This window comes from Mus musculus, chromosome 15 (genome assembly GCF_000001635.26).
Source record: "Mus musculus strain C57BL/6J chromosome 15, GRCm38.p6 C57BL/6J".
NCBI lineage: Eukaryota > Metazoa > Chordata > Mammalia > Rodentia > Muridae > Mus > Mus musculus.
The window spans coordinates 92,861,270-92,871,370 of NC_000081.6; positions in this window are offsets into that span (position 1 = coordinate 92,861,270).

Sequence of the window (10,101 nt, forward strand, 5' to 3'; positions counted from 1 at the left end):
ACAGTTGCCAACTTTAGAGTTTTTAATTAGAGAAAAAGTAGCTTCATTCATTCATTCATTCATTCCACGTGCATTTATTACTGTCACCTATGTACCAGACAGAATCAATCATCAGTAGAAGTTTCCATTGTGTGCTTAGAAATAAAAAACAAAAAACAAAAAACAAAAAACAAAAAACAAAAAACAAAAAAACTGTGTGTGGGGGTGGTGTATGTGTGTATATACTCAATTGACCAAATTTTGAAATTTTAACAAGTTTGGCCATTCTGAGCTACTATTTCTGAGGCCATCTAAGAAAGATGAGGGGGAAAAAAGCCATTATAGTTACCCTATGAACATCAAGGATATAAACGCAAAGGTCAGGAGAAAGATGCATGTGTATGTGTGTGCTACTCCTGTGTATGTGTGTGCTACTCCAGGATCAACCAAAAGATAGGTAGACCAGAACTCAAGTAAGCAAGGTGAGACAAAGAAGTGGAGGCAGAAATCAGTGGTGGAAATTATACAAGGTTGACTTGTAGCTCTAAGCTCTCTCTTGTTCTCTCTCTCTCTCTCTCTCTCTGTGTGTGTGTGTGTGTGTGTGTGTGTGTGTTTGTGTGTGTGCGTGTATGTGTGCGTGTCTGTGACAGAAAGACAATGTATTTGAATTATTGAGTATAATGAAAGTCTAGCAATGTCTTTGGCAGATGTCCTTCATGTGATAATTCAGCGATACAGGCTACCTTTGCTTGTGACTCTACTAATCCAACATTGACCTGACAGTCATTGACAAAGGGAAAGTTCACTGACAGCTATTGCTTACACTCATACTCCAAGACCATGGACTGGTCAGAAGCACAAGGAAAACTAGATTTCATTGTGTACCTGTACTGTCATTTGTCTTTGCCTAACTTGGTCTACCAGGAGGAGGACCTGACAAAGCTGATCGCTTTCTCCTTAAAGGAGATTTTAAACCCGTATTTGCTCTTGTTTTTTTTGTTTGTTTGTTGTTGTTGTTTTTCAACATTACACACTGTTGGGTTCTCTCCTAAATCATAGCTGTTTCTTCCTAAGTCTTTCTTGCCTATCCTTTCCGGACCTTGGGCCTTTTTCCTTTTTTTTTTTTTTTGTACAGGTGTTGTGCCTCTGTTGAAGATGCCTAAAAATCTCTCGTCACTTCTCAGATTCTCATACTCAATGGTCTGCATTTCAATGCATCTCCTCATGGAAGCTGTATTTTGGTGTTTCGGAACCAAACTCTTTAAGTCCCTCTTCAATTCGTCACTTCCAAAGCCTTTCATATTCAGCAACATACTGTGTCTCCAACTTGCTTTCTCTCTAATTCAGTTTTCTCTGTTCAACTACTCCATAAGTCTCCTTGCTCCTCTTTAAAACAGAACTAGAATATGACTCAGGCTACAATAGTTCAGACATCATCATCTCCTCTCCTAACAAATAGGAAGATTCTCCTACTGACCTCACCATGTCTGCAGTTACCACCACCAATATTGTGTACCTGTGCTGTCAACAATGACAGGGCATGCTTTATGAAATTGTGGAGGTGAGAACCCCCTGGAGTTCTTTGGGAACCAAATAAAATGGGTCAGAGATGGAGTGGATCATGGGAGACGTTTAGTCTGTGTGTATAATAACAGTAATTCAATAAAACAAGAACAGGGAAGGAGACAGAGGCGAGAGAGAGGAGATGCCTGGTTGATATCTTGAATACGTGAGGGAGTATGGGAGTTGATGCACCAAGTCCTCTGGATTTCACCCACTGAAGTGGGGAGGAGCCGGAGTGTGGCAGGCAGGTGAGAAGGCTTGGTGGCATTGGTCTATCAGACCCACTGCTGCTGGCTTCCGACTTCCCAGTGCAGTAGCAATGGGGATCATTAGCTGAAATTACAGTGGAGGAAGACTGAGCAGTGACCCTGTCATCTACAGATGACACCTAGAGTCTCTGTCACCAGAGAGTGGTGAGATAGGACACAGATTTCTATTGTCAGACTGCTCGGAGAGACACAGCTTGTTGGTGGTCATGTGCTTCAGCCAAAACAGATGATTTTGGACAGTTCCGGATATCTGTGTAGTTAATCCATTTTCACCCCCATTCTCCTCTCTTGTTCTCCTCCCTCTCACACTGGAACGCTTCTCAGTAAGCCCCTCCCACTCTCCTGTGTCCGTTTTAGTGTGTTCACCATGTGGCCCACTGAGTTTTATTAGTTCATTGTCCACGAGTAGAGAGCAGTTTATTAGCAAGGGAAGTTTTGGAGTGGCTACACCACTGGAAGTAAGTGACACAGATAGCCACCAACAACCAGTAACAGCCACTAGTCCCCCAGGGAGGACTGGGCTTCAGGGACTCTCCTGTCCTTGAAGACTATGCTATAGCTAATGTAAGTTAGATTGTTGAGTATGGTTTTTCTCTCAGGCCATTATCAACTAGGTAGGCAAAGGGACTAAGTCCCGAGACTTCACCTTTTCACTCATTAATATTAATATTAATTCATTAATTATTTAATCCTTAACATTAATACCCTTAAATATTAAACATTTTATTAGTCCATTTCCACTTGTGCCTTTGAAATGGATGAATCAAGTTAAGTGTCCAGTACTCTAGGAAGTCCACTCACACGCACGCACGCTCCTTTGCACGCACGCTCCTTTGATTGCACAGATTGGTATTTGTAGCTCCTTTGCACCTGTTCTCTCTGCCAAGACTCCTTACCTTTCTAGAACTTGCCCTTGACAGGTGTGACTCCAACGCCCCTGTGCAAGCTTACTTCCCACAGTCCAGTTCCTCACATCTTCCCTCCCACCCTTTTCCACCCTCCCCATAGCCTCCCCCCACCTCATGGCTTGGAGCTAGAAGCCATTCTGCAGACCAAAACAGCATCCTTTCTCAGAGTCCAGAAGACAGACTTGAGCAGAGAGCCCTGCCACGGAGACTGTGCCCTCTTTCATAACAAGACGGAACCCTTTGAGAGCTCTGTCTGACCACTAGGAGTCCCATCTGCCTGTCTACTTCATCTATACAAGGACCCAATTTACAGACAATCTGGATGGTGAGTGACATGGTGTGACAGATTGCAATACAGAGTCTGTGCTCCTTGCCTCACATTGGACCAGTTCTTTCACAGTCCATATGGTTAGACCCGGCTGCGGAGATCCTGGTTAAATATGTTGAGCTTTCCACTACAAATAACTTGCTCTTGGGGAAATTTGAGAAATCGGTATTGACACAAATGGAAGGTCAGCTTATTTAGTTAAAGAGGAAAAAAGTTTCTATCAGAATATCTGGGCAGATTTCAGTTTAAGTAAAGAGTGTTTCACTCATTTCATTGAAACAGCCTCTGTTGGATAAGCATGAAAAATGTTTTTCATTAGTTTTTCCATATTATACCTGACAAGCACAGGCAAAACAAGATTTTTTTCTCCTGTAGTTAACAAATATTCAGTAGTGAGCTGGAACAGCAGGGGAGAGGCAAAAGGAATGGTAATTTTGCAAAGTGAAAAGGCTTGGGTCCAAACAGCTCATTTATTCTCAAGAAGGGGCAAGAATAGGCTAATGCGTGATAAAAATGAGTATGAATTTTCTAACCGGAGTTTATGATTAAAAACAATTTATAAGCCATCTGAAATGAGAGGCACTTCATTTTTGTTATTTGCCTCAACCTGGTTTATTTTCTTACACCCCACTCTTTCAACAGGGAACCCCCTCCAATAGTCTTGTTATAGATAGAATTGTTTGTCTCAGACCCTATGAGCTACTGTGTGCAATGACACAAACAACTTAGTTCACAAGTTAATTTCATTTCTATGTCTAGGACTTAACATTGACATGATTTTTTTCCCCTTATTTTTAATACTCTGAGAATCATTGTACAAGTAGAATATCAAGTTTGGAAATGTAAATGCCTTTGACATTTTACTTTAATTCCAATTTGGAAGGTAATTTAAGGGTTTAATTAACAATAAAAATGAATCAACCTATAAAATGAATACATAAACAGGGAGCAGCAATTTACAAAACGAAAGAAAAATGTTTTTCTAATGCATCCTCTGTTGATTCTTGCTGGAGTGGGAGAGAGCACAGGTCCATGTACTTCCTCAAACAATTAAGACTCAGATTGACAAGATCAGAATGCTGTCTTACTTAAAGAGCATCTTAGGCCGGTTAATGGCTGTGAGTACCACTTCTAATAAATAGAGTGGCAGAAAGCAGTGGCTTTTTTTTTTTCTTTTTGAAGAAAGAGCCAGTAAAGCCAACGAGCAATTAATTAAAACTCTACAAGGAATACCTGCTTCATGTCATGTAAGCAAAAACTGAGTGAGCCACGACAGTGGAAACAGAATTTGCACTGGACACTAACTATGACTAACTATGCGTCCCAGAACATGCTAGACACTTGCCTGTTTCCCTTCTTCGTTCTCACGCTGCAGTATGAGAGATTGATGATCATTCTTTTTCTTTTAGGTGAAGAGACATAAGATAACTTTCATGCTATCTCTTACCTGACAAGCGGCACGGGCAAGAGTCACCCTCGCGTCATTCTGACCCCAGACTTATTTTATACACAGATAATGTATTACAATCTATTTCTCTTCATGAGTTCTTAAAACTTGTAAAGTAGAGGCTGGAGAGTTGACTTAGTGGTTAAGAGCACTTGTTCTTGCAAAGGACCCCGGTTCGATTCCTAGCATCCACACAGAGGCTCACCACTTCCTCCAGCCCCACACATACATGTGGCACACGAACATATATGCCAGCAAAATACTCATACGCAATAAATAAATCTAAAATGAAAAAGAGAGTATACTTATTTAAAAAGCCATGTAGAGTATAGCAACACAGACTTCTAAAGTAATTCTAGGATATTTTAATACACAGAGGAAAAAGATTCTTCGGAATGTACTGAGAATGACAGAAGCTCTGATGATAAATTGCATCCTAGTAAAGCTATAAATTGTCATCTAAGGTCAAATACTTGTCAACTCATGTGTGAGACTCAAAATGCTTTGTATTTCCCCCCGGGGATTTTGTGTCACGATAACCTTTCAAAGGAATCCCAAGTTTGCATAGTAGTGTTTTTTCCTATAAGAGCAGAAAATACAAATGTACTTTTAAAGAAATCTGGGACATCAACAAGGGAAATTAAGTTGCCAGTAAACCATAAAGCTCTCATATGCTTTCGACATGTTATGCAATGCTTTCAGATAATTTTATTATTTTGGCCATAACCCTTTAGTTGGGCACACAGAAACTAATCTACTTGCTTTCACACAGAGCATAGGAACCTCAAGAAGGCCCACAATACAATGCCTGTCCTTGTCCCAGGTGACATGGGCTTTAAATACCGTTGTTGGATCCAGCAGAGGCTTTTAGACGGTGCCAAGACTTAATGCAGATAGAATGTTTATTGTTTGGAGCCATCATGTACAAAACAGGAAACCCTCACGTACAAAGCCTCAAAGCACCTCCCCATAGACAGTATGGTATCTAGGAAGGAGCCCATCAGAGGTAGATGCCAACACCCTACTGCTGAGGACATCACACTCATGGCCACCTTGTACAGTGCAGAGAAACGAGTTAGAAACTAAGCTATCCATCTTTTCTCTCTTCTAGCTAAGTTATTTTTCTCCTTTGTTCTTTTAAATTAGCTATTTTATTTTGGACATTATAGCATAACTACCTCCCTCTCCCTCTCCTTTTCTTCCCTCCAATCCTCCTAAACACCATTTCGTGATCTTTACCAAACTCATGGCCCCATTTTTCATTAATTGTTGTTCTACGTATGCAAGTGCATGTACCTGTATATACATGGATAGTCCTACTTGCTCAGTATAATGTTACTTGCATGTGTGTGCTTTCAGGGCTGACCATTTGGTATTGGATAACCAACTCGTGTGTTCTTCCTCGGGGAAAGCTATTCTTTCATCTCTCAGTATTCTTCACTTGCTTGTTGGAGGATCCTGCTGAAGGTAGCAGTCCTCCATGTCAAGATAGCTCTTTGAGCTTCTCGCAAAATGGACGACTCCATTTCTCAGCGGAGCTTCCTCTTCTCTGCCTAACCTTAATCACAGAGTGTGCCTAGCACAGATTCCTAACCTTATTTGGAGGATGGCCCAATGCAGTAAGTGCTGCAATGAGTCAGCATATGACCTCTCTCCTCCCACCCGTATGATAATGAGACACAGTATTATGACCTCCCAGGCCTTCCTGCCCATATGATAATTAGGTGCTGTGGTATTACCAATGAGCCCTTCCCACCCATAGCCCTAAGAGCCCTTATGTCCCTCACCCCTGGAACAATAAAACAAGCTGTCTCGCTGTAGCTGACTCAAAGAAGTTCTTTCTGTCATAACAGCTGTCTGAACCCTGCTCACTACCCCTCACCCCTATGGGCCTGTGGCTGATGACCCACAAAGAAAAGGGAGACACTTCCACAGTTTTCTGCTGCTGTTGTTGTTGTTGTTGTTGTTGTTTTGTGTGTGTGTGTGTATGTGTGTGTGTGTGTGTGTGTGTGTGTAGATTTGAAGCCTGGTGGGCTTTTTCATGTCTACTTCGGTATGTCTATTGCTGTTACTCTTGTTCAGTGCATGTTTAGGCCTCCACGTTGGTAAGACTTTATGAGTGTAACTTCTGACATTACCGGGGGCAAAAAATACTATAGCAAAGTCACTGATATCCTGGCTCTTAGATTCATTATTCCACAATGAGGGTGTATTGTAAATGTACTCACTGGGGCTAGGCACCATAACTATGCATTTTGTTTGATTGTAGTTTTCTATAATGGTCTCTATCTATTGCCAAAAGAAAGTCTCTTGATCAGGGATAATAACTACACTTTAGTCTTCTGTGGGTATAAGGTCAAATATCAATGCATAATCTCTTAACTGTGCAGTTAGGGATAATGCTGATTTAGGAAAGAGATGTTTGTAGATTTTCCTCCAAGATTCATGACGTCACTGTCCTAGAGTAGCTAGCTAGGTTTCCAGTGTTAGGAATAATTTCCCTCTTGTTGAGTGGTCCTCAAGTTCAATTTGCTTGGTAGCTGCTACAATATGCATGTCAGTACCGCACCTTTAGGGCTGTTAACACATCATGCCAGCCATTGCTATGGTTCACCGTCATCACAACTAAGTAGGGCTGTTGGTTGATTCACTCCCTGAGAACTCTGCATGGTGCCTTCAGACATCATGAAAGAGATTTCTCAAGAAGGAGACTTTCAGGTCAGCTCTATCTCAGTAATCTCTGGGTCCTGTTTCTAAAGTGTATGGAGTCTTCAGCAATAGTGACTTACCTTCCAACTTGCTTTAGTTAGAGTTTCTATTGCTGGGATGAAATACCATGACCAAAAAGCAAGTTAAGAGAAAAGAGTTTATTTGGCTTATACTACCAGATCTTAATGTATCATTGGAGGAAACCAGGATTAGAACTGAAGCAGGGCTGGATCCTGGGGTGAAGAGCTGATGCACAGACCATAGATGGATGCTGCTTACTGGCTTGCTTCCCATGGCTTGCTCAGCCAGCTTTCTTATGGAACTCAGAACCACCAGCCCAGAGATGGCACCATCCACCTTGGGCTGGGCCTTCCCCTACTGGCCGCTAACTGAGAAAATGACTTGCAGCTGGATCTCATGAAGGCATTTCTTCAACTGAGGCTCCTTCCTCTCTGATGACTCCAACTCAAGTTGACACCAAACCAACAAGTACACACCTCTTGGAGGGCAACCAAGGGTAATAATTATAGTCTATAATTTTGGGGAAATTTTTGGACAATATTGACCAACAATTCAAAAGAGAGATTTTCATGTCTGGTGTTGGGCCATTTTTTGTTAGATGTTTCTGACTCTTGGAGGGGGCATTGTCCATCCAAATGTGAAACATTTATTTAAAACCATATATGTATATTTATAAACACACTCATGCATTATAGATAATTTAGATAGTTAATATTATGATTTATTATGACTTTTTAGAAATACTTACAGTTATCTTACTATCCTTACTCACTCTGTATTTATCTCTTGCCCCTTCCTTAATTAGAGCCCCCATTTCCCATTTTCTGATCAGAACACTTGAACCGTGTTACTCTTCCTCTACTGCCCGTTACTATTCAACCAATGGTCACTTTCTCCTTTCTAAATTTTGTAGTTTTTCCCCATTTGAAACTTTGGATCTGGTGACCTCTGATGACAACTGGCATTTGATGTTTCACTTTCTGAGTCGGAGCTACCTCAATCAGTATTATCTTTCCTAGTCTCATCCACTTATATGCAACATTCATAATTTCATTTCTTTTTACACTATGGAATATCATTCCCTAGTGTGTATCTACTATATTTTCATTATACGTTTGTTGTTTGATGGATGCTTGAGTTGTTCAGATTTCCTACCTATTGTAAATAGACTATAGATTAACATGGACAAATAAGTATCTCTGAAGCATGATGTTAAGTCTTTTTGGTGCATGCCAAGGAATATTATATATGGGCCATATAATAGATTTACTTTCAGCATTTTGAGAATGCCTGAGACTGATTTCAATAATGTCTGTACTGGTTTTTTGTTCCACCAATGCTGAATAAGGGTTCCCTTCCCCTACATCCCATCCAACATCTCTTCTCAGTTGTTTTGTTCATCTTTGTGTTTCTGACTGGTGTAAGATGAAATCTCAGACTTGTTTTGCTTTGCACTTTCCTAATTGTTAAGGACAATGCACATCTTTTGACATATTCCTTAGTCACGTTTTGTTCTTCTTTTGAGATCTGCTCGGGTCCCAGGCCCATTTTTTTTTTTTTTCAAATGGGCCATTCATTGCCTTTGACTTTTTTTTTTTTATTTCTTTATACATTCTGGATATTAAGCCTCTGTCAGATGTATATCTGGTTAGTATCATATCCATTCTTCACCTAGTTGATTGTTTCTTTAGTTATGCAGAAAAAATATTTTAGTTCTATGAAGTCTCATTCACTTGTCAATTGCTGGTCTTAATTCTTACGCAAAAGATCCTATTCAGAAAGTCCTATCTTTATCTTGTAAGGTCTTGTCTATGTTTTCTTCCAGCAGTTTTAGTGAATAGAGTTTCATATTTGGGTCTTTGATCCATTTGGAGTTAGTTTTCATGCAAGGCAGCAGATCTCTGATTAAATCTCTGATTTAATCCTTCTGCATGTGGACATCTAGTTTTCTCAGCACAATTTGTTACACGATGCTTTCTTTCTACTGCTTATGCTTTTAGCATCTCTGTCAAATATTCCGTGGCTGAAGTTACATGAACTCATATCTGGGTCTTCTATTTTGTTCTATAGATGCACATGACTGGTGCACAGGCCTGTTGTGTGCCAGAACTGTGTTGCTTTTGACAGGATAGCTATGGGATGTATCCTAAGGTCCTGAATGCTAATCCTTCCAGCCTAACAGTTATTTTTGCTCAGGACTACTTGGCGATCAAGGGTCCTTCATAGCTCCAAGAGAGATTGAGGATATTTTTTCTATTCCTGCTCATTGGGATTGTGTCCAGTCTATAAGTTGCTTCTGGTAGAATGGCCATTTTCACAGTATTAATTCTACACATCAATTAGCATGGATATTTTTCTATTTTCTTGGATTTTTCTTTGTTTCTTTCATCAGAGATTTTAACCTTTCCATTGCAGAGATCCTTCACATCATTGGTTACATTTATTCCTAGGTATTTTTTAAAGCTATTATGAAAAGGGGTGTGTCTATAATCTCTGTCTCCATGTTTTTCTTTGTTGTTATTGTTAGTATATAGAAAAGCTATTGACTTGTGTAGGTTGATTCTGTATCCTGCCACGTTGCTGAATTTATCATTTCTAGAAGTTTGCTAGTAGAATGTTGGGAGATCTCTGGTGTATTATATCATCTGAATATAGGGATAGTTTGGCTTCATCATTTTCCATTTTTAATCCCTTTAATTTCCTCTTGTCTTACTGCTCCAGCTAGTACTTAGAGAATAATATTTAAAGTTAGTAGAGATAATTGACACCTCTCTCTTGTCCTGGATCCAGCAGGATTGTTTCAAGCTTTGCTCCACTTGGAATGATGTTAGCTGTGGGTTTCTCATATATAGCTATTATTATGTTCATCTGTGCCCT